Source organism: Colias croceus, chromosome 1 (assembly GCF_905220415.1).
Source record: "Colias croceus chromosome 1, ilColCroc2.1".
In the NCBI taxonomy this organism is placed as follows: Eukaryota; Metazoa; Arthropoda; class Insecta; order Lepidoptera; family Pieridae; genus Colias; species Colias croceus.
In genome coordinates this window covers 5,078,186-5,091,948 of record NC_059537.1, presented here as the reverse complement: position 1 = coordinate 5,091,948, position 13,763 = coordinate 5,078,186, and the positions used below count along the sequence as shown (strand labels likewise).

The 13,763-nt window shown below is 38.5% G+C and overlaps 1 protein-coding gene across 1 annotated transcript in view; it reads right to left on the bottom strand.

Annotated features, from left to right (window-relative positions):
* Positions 1 to 12,693, bottom strand: part of LOC123692863 (insulin-like receptor) — an 82,818-nt gene extending 70,125 nt beyond the window's left edge. Inside the window, exon 1 of the mRNA XM_045637666.1 lies at positions 12,492 to 12,693. The gene's annotated coding sequence lies outside the window, so the exon portion shown is untranslated. The remainder of the gene's footprint in view (positions 1 to 12,491) is intronic.
* Positions 12,694 to 13,763: the final 1,070 nt, after the last annotated feature.

Genomic DNA, 13,763 nt, shown 5'->3' with positions numbered 1-13,763 from the left:
GCCAGCTTAACCTTATTAAAATTCGAAATTTTATAGTCAGTTTTAAAATCAATTAATTTATTATGGCTATGGGCTAAGTGCCTATAAAGTTTAAAACGTTGAATCACCATGTGCAATTTTTTAAGGATGCAGTTTGCTGCATCAATGCTACAAACTGCAATAGTTTGAACACGTGGATACCACGTTGTTAGAGTAGCGTCGCTTCCACGGTGGAGAGTGAAAGAGAAATACGATTGAGTGGACGTAAAAACTAAAAAGCGAGTTTGAAGTAGCTGCATCCCGTACCGTCCGTGCTCGTAGTAGGGATTCGCGGACATACCGCTCGGCAGGTAGGGACAAGGGAGGTGAGTTTCCCGCGCTGCTCTGCATTCCGAGTTGTTTACGCGCCATAGCGTGGCGGACAGAGGTTGACGACCGCGTGCCGCACCACGCCGCCATATTTTCGGTAATAAATAATAGAACAGCGCAACGCAGCACGATCGATCGGCCTGCGGCCAGTGCGGCGGCGCGATACTTCGTGGCCAAAACACTGCACCCCACCCCCTGATGCCTGTCTCGCAAGGAACACGAGGAATAACCTCATTGCAGCTTAACCTACATGTCCCTACTCCCTGCTACCTCCTGGCGTCGTACGATGGAGAATAATTACTGTCGCTGCTAATTATTTGTACGAAAAATGTGCACAATTTGGCACCATAATTTAATGAGTAAACTTTCATGACACGTTATCAAATGTAATCGAATTGTAATTTCAGTAGTTAGTAAATTATTTCTAACTGATAAGAAAAAAAACTGACGAACTTTAACCTACAGCTGCTACCTATCTATAAATCAAAAGAATTTAGACATGATCCATGTGACACTATTCGAAATTATTATGAGCTTTACCTCATAGTTTAGTATACGTACATACCTTTAGTATGTAGGTACCTCACTACTTTTGCGTTTCCAACGTAACTTCGTACTTACGTAGCTTCTGATAAACAACACGTACATTCCAAATGGAGTGAATGTTTAAAGAAACAGTACCTACATTGTTTTAAGCAATTAAATCCCTACTATCCCCTCTAGTTATATCTTATATATAATATTATAAATACGAAAGTAACTCTGTCTGTCTGTTACGCTTTATTTGGCACAGACAATCTTTAGACCCTGAGAAAGAACATAGGCTACCTTTTATTGCGAAATTGTACCACGGGCGAAGCCGGGGCGGACCGCTAGTTAAACATATTTCCAATTTAGTTTTGTAAAATGAAAAAGTAGTTAATTGAAGGTAATAATATATTAAACAAATGTACTACATGAGCAGTAGGTAAGCGAGTCACATCGATTCATGGCCACATTAACTGCGAAATGTTTTCGGTACATTGTTTTGATAAGACTTCAAGGTATATATGTCGTGGTCATATCGTAGATTTGATCATTTCATGATATGAGTGGCCATTTCACGAAATGGTCGCATATCGTGAAATGGCCAATTTAGTTTGGCCACATCATGATGTGGTTTGGGCAGATCAATGATAAGAAATCGTTTCACGATATGGCCAATTAACGCACGGTTTTTTCATGAAATGACCAAAATTATTTTGATCATATCGTAAAATAGTTATATTAATCGTTGGTAGAGGCGCTGCAAGCTCTGTGTTTATGTGATAAGATGGCGGCCGCTGGCGAAAATTAAATTATTCGCAGTTAAAAACTTCATAATTCGTTTAATAACAATATTATGAAGAAAGTCATAGCAAAGAATTTACGACGAAGAGGTACGAGTACTATGGAAAATGTGGATATCTTATATTATGTATTTAAGAAAAAATGCGATTTAAATAAAATAATTTAAGAAACTACTACTATATTATTATAATTGTTTGTTTTTTAAAAAGCGATCCGCTTCTGGCACTCGCCGGCCGCTGCCGCGGCACGCTCGCTTTGCTTGCTCGGCTCGTGCGTTGTTTATCAAAGTGTAACCTAACCTAACCTAATTGTTTTCTATTGCAAAAACGATTCGCTTCTGGCATTCGCCGGCCGCTGCCGCGGCACTAACTTAAATGACATTAAACAAGTTTTTAGAATATAGTTATTCTGAAATTTTTTAATATTTTATGGACTCTTTATATTTTATACGATCTGGCCAAATGTGGATGACCAAATCGTGAAACGTTGACGATTTAACGATCTGATCAAACTATGTTGGCCATTTCACGATATGCGACCATTTCGTGAAATGGCCACTCATATCATGAAATGATCAAATCTACGATATGACCACGACATATATACGAACTCTCTTATCGCTAACAAGCAACAGCTGAACATAATTTACAATGTAGATATAGTTATTTATAAACACGCTTCTTATTCTGTTACTAATGCAAAGCTTTACCAATCAGAAAGGACTTGAATTTTATATTATATCATGAGATGCGAAAGTAACTCTGTCTGTCTGTCTGTCTGTTACTCAATCACGCCTTAACTACTGAACCGATTTGCATGAAATTTGGTATAAAGATATTTTGATACCCGAGAAAGGACATAAGGTTTTATCCCGGAAATCCCACGGGAACGGGAATTATGCGGGTTTTTCTTTGACTGCGCGGGCGATGCCGCGGGTGGAAAGCTAGTGTATAATATAAAAAAAACAACGATAAGAATTTAAAAAAGGTTACCTAAGTATAGTTTTGTTGTATTCATAGTTCATACTCTACAATTCTAAATGGTGAAATCCGTACGTCTGTAATGTATTGCCTTCAGCCGATTTTAGTGAATAAAATTAAATTAAAGTTTTTCCCGCCATTTCTACACATTATATTATGTGTTTCACCAGCATACTTACTTATATGTTTAACCAGCTTACCGCCCGCGGCTTCGCTCGTCTCTGTCTAAAACCTAATAAATTATATACTAAAACCTTCCTCTTGAATCACTCTTATCTATTAAAAAAACCGCATCAAAATCCGTTGCGTAGTTTTAAAGATTTAAGCATACAAAGGGACATAGGAACAGACAAAGCGACTTTGTTTTAATACTATGTAGTGATATACCTACTTCAAAATTCTGCCAATACAAGAAAATGGTACGGGTATGTAATAATAAAAATTGCAGTACGAAATACGAACAAGAATCATCGATTTATAAAATACTAGCTTTCCACCCGCAGCTTCGACCGCGGCGCGCAGTCAAAGAAAAACCCGCATAGTTCCCGTTCCCGCGGGATTTCCCGGATAAAACCTATCCTATTACCCGGGGTAAAAAGTAGCCTATGTCCTTTCTCGGGTATCAAAATATCTCTATACAAAATTTCATGCAAATTGGCGTGATTGAGTACCAGACAGACAGACAAAACTACTTTCGCATTTATAATAATACTAGATTACCGCCCGCGGCTTCGCCCGCTTTGTCTAAAACCTAATAAATTACATATATACTAAAACCTTCCTCTTGAATCACTCTATCTATTAAAAAAAACATGCATGCATCAAAATCCGTTGCGTAGTTTTAAAGATTTAAGCATACAAAGGGACATAGGGACAGAGAAAGCGACTTTGTTTTATACTATGTAGTGATTAGTATGGATAGATAAAAGGTTCGATGTTTAAATCCTGCATTTTAATCTAAACAATTTTATATAAACTACTAGCGGTCCGCCCCGGCTTCGCCCGTGGTACATATTAACGTTTTCTCTACATAAGAACCATCCTCGTACTTCAAGGAATATAATAAAAAAAGAATTATCGAAATCGGTTCAGCCGTTCTCGAGTTATGGAATTACAACGAAAAGTGGCATTGATTTTTATATATTAGACTAGCTGGTGCGTTGTGCGCGGGCTGCAAGCAGCCCGCGAGCCCTTTTTGCCCCTGGGTTGAAGCAATAGGGCAGTCATTAAAAAATGTGTTAGAATTCCCAGTCCATTTGTAATTTTCTGCTAACAGCGATTCCACAGTAAATCGGAAGTGCTTATAAATTCCCAATTCAAAAATTTTCTATTCTGGAATGCTGTCGAGCTTCGAGGGTGCGTGGTGCGAGCCCCTTTGGCCCTGGGTTGAAGCAATAAGGCAGTCATTTGAAAATGCATTCGAATTTTCTGTCCATTTGTTACATCTGCTAACAGCGATCCTACAGTCAGTCGTTAATGCTTATAAATTCCCCATTCAAGTATTTTCCACTCCGGGAGGCTGTCCACCTTCGAGGGAGCGTAGTGCGCGGGCTGCAAGCAGCCCGCGAGCCCCTTTTGCCCCTGGGTTGAAGCAATAGGGCAGTCATTTGAAAATATATTCGAATTTTCTGTCCATTTGTTACATCTCCTAACAGCGATTCTACAGTCAGTCGGTAATGCTTATAAATTCCCCATTCAAGTATTTTCCACTCCGGGAGGCTGTCCACCTTCGAGGGAGCGTAGTGCGCGGGCTGCAAGCAGCCCGCGAAGCATCCCAGGGCAGAAATCTTCAGTCATATGAAAATGCATTAAAATTCCCCGTCAATTTGCTTTTATCTGCTAACAGCGATTCTACAGTCAGTCGAAACTGCTTATAAATTCCCCATTCAAATATTTTCTATTCCGGGGGTATCCACCATCGAGGGTGCGTGGTGCGCGGGCTGCAAGCAGCCCGCGGTACATCCCAGGGACAAAAATCTTCAGTCATTTGAAAATGCGTTAAAATTCCCTGTCAATTTGCTTTTATCTGCTAACAGCGATTCCACAGTAAATCGAAAGTGCTTATAAATTCCCTATTAAGATATTTTCTATTCCGGGGGTATCCACCATCGAGGGTGCGTGGTGCGCGGGCTGCAAGCAGCCCGCGGTACATCCCAGGGACAAAAATCTTCAGTCATTTGAAAATGCGTTAAAATTCCCTGTCAATTTGCTTTTATCTGCTAACAGCGATTCCACAGTAAATCGAAAGTGCTTATAAATTCCCTATTAAAATATTTTCTATTCCGGGGGGCTGTCCACCTTCGAGGGTGCGTGGTGCGCGAGCTGCAAGCAGCTCGCGGCTCATCCCAGGGAAGAAGTCTTCCTTTCCATTTGTAACATCTGCTAACAGCGATTCTACAGTCAGTCGAAACTGCTTATAAATTACTTATTCAAATATTGTTAAATTTTTGAAACGTCTTATCGATAGCGGGCAGTGACTTTTCATAATAAACTGTTCAAGAGTTAACCTAACACGCTCGTCGCTTCGCTCCTCGCTACCTATTTGAATATTTAGGCCGGCCGCTGCCGCGACTCGCTCGCTTAGCTCGCTTGGCTCGTGCGATAGGTAGTTCAAAAGTTAACCTAACACGCTCGTCGCTTCGCTCCTCGCTACCTATTTGAATATTTAGGCCGGCTGCTGCCGTGACTCGCTCGCTTCGCTCGCATGGCTCGTGTGGTAGTTCAAAAGTTAACCTTACACGCTCGTCGCTTCGCTCCTCGCTACCTAAACTGCTTATAAATTACTTATTCAAATATTGGTAACATTTTTGAAACGTCTTATCGATAGCGGGCAGTGACTTTTCATAATAAACTGTTCAAGAGTTAACCTAACACGCTCGTCGCTTCGCTCCTCGCTACCTATTTGAATATTTAGGCCGGCCGCTGCCGCAACTCGCTCGCTTCGCTCGCTTGGCTCGTGCGGTAGGTAGTTCAAAAGTTAACCTAACACGCTCGTCGCTTTGCTCCTCGCTACCTATTTGAATATTTAGGCCGGCCGCTGTCGTGACTCGCTCGCTTCGCTCGCATGGCTCATGTGGTAGTTCAAAAGTTAACCTTACACGCTCGTCGCTTCGCTCCTCGCTACCTATTTGAATATTTACGCTGGCCGCTGCCGTGAATCGCTCGCTTCGCTCGCTTGGCTCGTGCGGTAGTTCAAAAGTTAATAAATATTTTCTACTCCGGGAGGCTGTCGACCCTCGAAGTTGCGCGGTGCGCGGGCAGCAAGCAGCCCGCGGTGCCGTCTTTTGCCGATGCTATTCAATTATTACCCTTCCTACTATGGAAATTTCCATACAAAATTTTCGAAAAAAAAAATTTCGCTTTTTAGCAAAAATTTTTATGTGCCTGGAAGCGGACCAAGTTTTTAAACATTTTTTACCTTGGTGACCCCAACCTAAGTGCCACCGGTTCAGAGAGCCGTTGAATTTCATGATGTATGGAAAATGGAAACCGGGGGTCGGAGAGAAATTCTGAGTATGCAGTTTTGTAAATCTAACCAATCAGAGCACAGAAATCAATTTTCAGACCAATCGTGACGGAACCGGCGCCACCATCTTGCTTTGAAAAATTGGCCATTTTTTGAAAAAAAATTGCGTCCAATTTGAAATTTCTCGATTGCCCTGGTAGCACCCCATCTTCCTGATCATTTTTTAGTTCTACACCCCCCACCTATCTGGCGCCGTTTCAGAGAGCCGTCGAATTTCGCGTTGTATGAAACTCGGAAACCAGCGATGGAAACTCGATTATGAGTATGCCACCTCAATGTGCGGCTCGATTAAAGCCCCTGTGCCAAGTTTCAGCGCGATCGGACCAGCGATGGCCGTTTTAGAATTTGTATGGCGGCGGCCATTTTTTCCGCCATTTTGAATTTTTTTTGCACTCTGTGGTAATTGCTCGAGGTCTACTCCAAGTTTAGTTCGAGCACCCCAGATGTAGCTGCTACCGTTTGCGCGGGCCGTTGACCGTCTTCGAGAGATGAGGGAAAGTTTAAGATTTCGGATTTTTCTGGATATCCTGGGAGCTGGGCGAGTACGAATGCATCATTGGTGTATTTCTCCATTGCACCACCTCGTCTAAATTTACGTTTTTATGTTTGCGCCAAAAATGGAAAAATTCCAAAATCGAGCATCCCACTATGGCTCCCTGGTAGCGTCCCAGGGTGGTGATCATTTTTAGTTCCGGGACCCCCAACCCAACTCACTCCGTTTCCGCGGGCCGTTGGAGTTTACGTTGTATGGAAGTTGGAAACGGGGGCCCGGAGCCACTCGAACGGGGCACCGATCGATTCGCCGGCTCAAACAGAGCACGTGTGCCAAATTTGAGACGTAAGGATTCATAAACGGCGATTTTGGCAAAGTACGGCGGCCATCTTGTTTTCGCGAAAATCCCCATTTTTCCACCTCCCCTGGTAATCGCCACCAGTTCCGAGCATTTTTTGTTCAGACACCCCCCCTCCAGGTATCACCGTTTTTGCGCACCTCCAGGGGTCCACTCTCTTGTCCAGGGTGTTGGAGATGTCAATATTTTTCCGGTGGTCACTCGGCGCACCTCTACACGATCACGTCGAAATCCCCCCAACTTTCCGCGTAGTTTCCGAGAAACCCGATGTCAGTCAGTCAGTGGTAGTGTAGCTTTATATATTATAATTGGCGAAGGCAATTCAATTACAAAGAATAGTTATAATACCTTCTTGAATATTTCAATTGTAAAACATGATAGTATAATAATAATTAATATTTATTAACAAATAACAATCCCGCAATTGCATCCAAGTGCCTATTATGTGCAAAATAATGTTTGTACTAACACTTTATGTAATAAAAATGTTTTCTAATAATGCTAATATTATCTAATAATGCTAAAACACCGATAAATAAATATCTAGTTATCAATCTTTAATATCTTAGATATAAATTATAAACTGTAAATATCAAGAAAAGAGAAAACACACATGAATTAGTGAACTAATATCTATTTGTCATCAGTTTCTGAAGAATTTTACATTTGGTAGATAGGTATCTACCTAATTTCCAATTATTAAAGATACTAAATAATTGAAGTGAAACTTCTTTATCGGGATTGGAAAAAAATTTATTGTAACATTTTTTCGTTACGCGTGACATTTTTCCGTTACGCGCCATCTTTTTCTTATCCCTAACACGCGTGATTCGACGTAATTCTGTAAAGTTGCATATAGTACATTATTTTTTGAAAAATAAGGTCATAAAGAAATTTCACTTCTTACGTGTGTACTAGTAGATAGTACACGCACACATTTTTTTTAACGATGTGGAGTGTGGGCGGCCACTTAGAAACTACTAGGAAAAATCTAATTACTAGGACTTAAATAGTAACTAAAGAGTCCCATTGCAAAAAATATCCTTAATCTAGAATAATTTTCTTTTTATTCCGATTGATTTAACAAATTTTCTCTTTAGCAACGAACGTTAAATATAAGGTCTCGAAAACGTGTTAATAATCAATACTTACAAACGCATTTAGCAGTGTATTTTAATAGCTGATAATATTGAAAATACTATTGTTAATTATTATGGCTCTAAATTGAAGACGATGCGTGGCGCGCAGTGTGCGGATATTATTTGGCACGATCGAATACTTTCTTGCGTTTTTATGTCGCTGCTTCACTCCCGGGCATCCCGTCACCGGCCAATACCTATTCGTCATTCAACACGCACAGAGTCACATGCACGCCAGATCTAATAGCACCCTAATTATCTATACATTAGGCTTGGCCAACGACATCACAAGAAAGTGTCATGTAGGTAGGTAGGTACCATACAGGCAAATCGTGCGTTAGTTGTTCCGTTTGTGACGTCTGTGTATTCGGTATGTGTAATTGTTTAGTTGTAATGGGTACATACTAGGGAATGCAATCCCAGTCCCGCGTGATCCCGATCTCGCGAGATCTCGTGTAATTTTTCGGGATCAATCCCGATGCATCATATGACGAGATCCCGTTCGAGATTGACGGGATTGGGCGGCAGAGGTCAGCGACGCACGTATATCCACGTCCAAGAAGCTTAGACAAATTAGAATCTACCATTAAAAAAGAAATGGATTTGTTTGAGTGTGGAGGAACAAGGGAGCGATTTTTGCAGTTTGCATATAATTGCTTCGCCACGCTGTTGCCAACCAGCGTTGAGTCGGAGAGGGCATTCTCAGCAGCGGGGTACATTGCAACGGACATTAGATGCCGTTTAGCAGATGAAACTGTTAATACCCTGTTTTTTAAGGAGTCATTTTCAAAATCACTCTTTTCCTAATTCCCTTGAAATAAGCTTATTGTTTTGATTACCTAATTTACCTACGTTAATTTCCTTACAACCTGATTATTATTTAGTTGGTAAGATTAAAGAATAAAGGTTTTTATTTTGTTTCGAGTAATATGTTATTTTAGTTAACCTCACTATCACAAACAAGCAGTTATTAGCGTTTTCAGTCATCGGAATTCAACATTTTTTTTTTAATTAGACGGGATCCCGAATTTGCAATCTCGAGTCGGGATTGCATTCCCTAGTACATACCAATACATACTATTCTCACGCTGAAAAGTTTTACATATTGTAAAACATATGTAAGAAGTCACTGCGTCCGTCTCAGAGAATAATTGATATTATGATGGATTCTTTGGCTCTCATAAATTTAAGAGCGCATTGCTTTATTATTCAAAATATTAAATGCGGGTATGCCAAGGTATACGAAAGAATTTATATTTTATGTATGATCTGAAATGCGAATAATAATATTATGTACAACATGAACAATGAAATATAGTTATACAATAACATTTACATATATATATATATATATATATATATACTTAAATAAAACAATATAATATTATTGTGTTATAATCATTTAAAAATTTATACTTTGTGTAAAAATTTCCGTCATCTTTGATTGGCAACACCATTTTGATTTATTTACCGCCATTTTTTGTGCCCGTGGACGTCAATCACTTCATAAGTTTCATGTACGTGTGAGAATATATTATATTGTTTAATTGGTGTTTAAAATAATAACTTATTAAATTAAAAATAAATGATTTAGCGGTGCCATTGGATATAGTTAGTCCATATTCAACTCATTTTTAATTTTTGAAGTGAAACTTCTTTATCGGGGTTGGAAAAACATTTAGTGTAACATTTTTTCTTTACGCGTGACATTTTTCCGTTATGCGCCATCTTTTTCTTATCCCTACCACGCGTGATTTGAAGTATTTCTGTAAAGTTGCATATATGTAGCAAACTTAAATTATTTTTTAAAAAATAAAGTTAAAAACTACACGCACACATTTTTTATTAAAAGTTAAAACTGTATCCAACTTGAAATTCACTAAGTAGATTGTGGTTTAAATAAGTATTAGTTTTTATGGACTCACCTTATAGAGTATATACCACCTCACTTATAACATTTCTTTCACATAATATATTGTATTTACTATTTATACACAATATTTATAAATTTATTTTAGGTGCTTTCTTATATTTTTGTTATTATAGTTTTTTTGCTACATTATTCTATGAAGGTAATTAGATTCATGAAATCACAAAAGGTAAACAAACAATCCTTGAAGTTTGTTATCAATGTGGCGTTCTCAAAATACAGATAATACCTACCTATAATTATTATTATAAAACAAGCCAAATTCAACAGACTATTAAAAAATATGTGTTCCTCTAGGTAGGTATGTGGGTACCTATATGAAAGTAACTATTTATTTTTTATCACTTAACTATAACAGTTCTTTAAGTAATATAGGGGTTACATTTATTTGGAAACTAAATTAAAAAAATAGGGTCAATAAGGTCATTTCGCCTGTTCGCGTCCATATGTCTATTCGCGTCCATTTTGCGGATATCCCTTAGAAAATTCACGAAAATAAGTAAACTTTTAAGTAAAATTGTAATAAGTAAAATTTCCGATAATACCTCAGTCCTCAATGTATCAGAGACATGCACATTGCAAACATATAGAAAAATCAAACTTATTAGCCAACTTCATCAAAAAATACAGCCGTTAATGCTGCAAATTTTCGCAAATTTCGACATTTGCCTGGGAATCAAAACCTACACGATACTTTACGTGCACAAATTAGGGAAACATTGAAAAAATCACCATTTACAGTTATAACATATGAAAAAAACAGGTTAATACGGAACCCACCGAGGGACGCATTTGGTCGGTTTTTATTAAATAACCATATTCATAAAGAATTTGTTAAAATATAATTTAATTTGCATTTATCTTATGAAATACATATTACCCATTACAATCTTAATTCTTTTTCTAAGATGGTGGACGCAATTACGCAAACTGGAATTTTTGGACGCGAACTGGGTAAAACGCCTAATTCTGCTGTTTGTCTATAAATAACCCACACAATTGAAAATAAATCTTAAAAAAGGCTAATGTAATGAACACGTTACATTAATTTTGCGTTGAAATTTGTACTGGAACATTTTTATTTTCTCCTTCAAACTTTCCAACTGCACTAAGTGGACGCGAACAAGCAAAATAACCCTATAGGTATTATAATATAGGTCTGTATTATATTATAAATATTGGAAGGATTAGACCTTTTTGAATGAAGGTGCATAAGTGTACCTTATAATGTACCTATAATGATAATATTTTATAGATATACATTATAGGTAATAGGTATAGGTAGGTATATATGCATCTTTATGTGTGATAAAAGTTACAAAAAAATGAAAAATTAAGTAGGTAGGTATGTAGGTATTTATTGAGGAAAATCATTTTTGACGTGACAACGTCTTATAATTCGATAGAGCCGGCTGCACGCCCGAAAAAACGGCGTGCGGCGTTACCTCGCTCTGAGGCGTTCCAATGCAAGCGAGAGTGCGGAACGAGCCACAAAGAAGCACAATCGTTGTCACGTTCAACTATCTTCAGTAAACCGACTTTACAGACTACAATTTTTTTTTTATCATGATTAGGAAAATTTACGGTTTTATTTCATAGTGACAAAAAATGTGACTTTGATTTGTTTAGGCCCGGCCATGGCTTAAATGCGTGTAAACTTATCACACAATAAAATCCTTATCAACCATTTATCAACCACTTTTATGACAAAACGAGACAGCGACATAAACAAAATGTAAAATAAAAATTAAACCTAATATGTACGGTAATAAGTATATTATGTTAAATATTAATATGCAAGACGAATGCATTATAGGTAAATAGTTTATTTTTTCTTATTACGTATATTGAGAGCATTTAAATATTTAAGGCGTTTAAGATATACACATATTTAAATATACATATATATTATTACCTACCCATATGGGATTCAATAGATTTATCTAAAGTTATCTATAATTATATAAATTTGGTATGTATGGGTGGTATAAGAATTTAGCGATTTACTAATTACGCGAGCTTAGTAGGCCCGCGCAGCTATCTAAATATTGTTGCATAAAAGCAACCTAATTTTAATAGTTTATTAGATAACTAAGAATTGTACGAAACAGGTATGTACATGGCGTAATATAAGTACATGCGTGTTTTGGTGACTGGGCTCAACCGCTTCACGGAGGCGCGATTCGGTGCCGCGGTTCAGAGAAGGGCAGCATTGTTGTTTACACCACACCACGTGTTAGTCGATTCATGTATGCTATCACGTGACGTGGGACGTTCGTTATAGTAACACCTGTACTACAAAACCAAGATGCAAATAAACACTTCACACGACACCGTCGAACGAGATTAGCCTAATCGTAATCAGATTGAAAACATACGAAACGCTACCTGAGCTCGGCGCGTGCCGTGGCTGTCTGCACTTCTCTAACCACTGTTATTAATGTATTTGTATAATAGAGTATGATAACATACAATATATTTCACTATGTCACTGTCACAGGTTCTATTTTAAAGCAATAACAAAAACACAGTTGTAAACACAACGCGCGATAGAGAGCGGACCAACAACAGACAAGTTATCACGAACGACGCGCGCAAATGACTGGCGAAGGAGGGACGAGGGAAGCGGAGCGCGCGGGACCGGCCGTGCCGTCGACCCAGTCGAGGAATGCGGCTCGCCCGTTCTCGTGTGCTTATTTTTTTGGTCGGTCGGGTAGGGCGCAAGGGAACGCGAATGCTTTGTCGTAAAATAGATCTCGATTCCCGCCTGCGTTCTTTTCCTACCCCGATCCAGAGCATCGACGCAATCACAGCGCCCGCGCCAGCGCCACCCCATCAGATAGCTAAGGAAAGAAGTTACAAACCAGGAAATAATCCTGCATTTTAAATTTATTGTAATAATAAAAGGTATCGCACTAGGTTGTATTGTATGTTATCATCACTACACAGTATAAAAACAAAGTCGCTCTCTCTGTCCCTATGTCCCTTTGTATGGCTTAAATCTTTAAAACTACCCAACGGATTTTGATGCGGTTTTTTTTAATGGATAGAGTGATTCAAGAAGAATGTTTTAGTATATAATTTATTTGGTTTTAGACAAAGCGGGCGAGGCCGCGAGCGGTAAGCTAGTATCTTATATTATGACTAGCTGTGCCGCGCGGTTTAACCCGCGTGGCTCCGCTTCTGTTGGTCTTAGCGTGATCTAGACACGCGGCAGCGTGTCAAGCCGAGTTCAAGCGAAGAGAACTGGCGAGCAGCAGCCGTGTGTATATTTACACGAACCATTTCGAGCCACTTTTCACCCCCTTATAACTCGAAAACTATTTAAGTTATATAAACCAAATTTGGTACATATCAAGAGGACCTCAAGATAAACAAGAACCTTAAATTTCATAAATACAGATTAAACAGTTGCGTAGATATTAATATCCAAAAATCGCAATTTTTAAGACTGACTGACTTATAGACATATACAAAACCTAACCCACTTCCAGATGACCTAGAAAGTTCAAATTTTGTAATCAACTAGGTAATAGTGAGTGTACAAAGGAAAAAATCAGAAAATACTGAATTTATTTGTATTTAATTTTTTTTTCAATAACATAAATTTTGTTTGTATGGAAAAATGGAAAAGTTTAAAAAAAAAGAAAATAGTATATT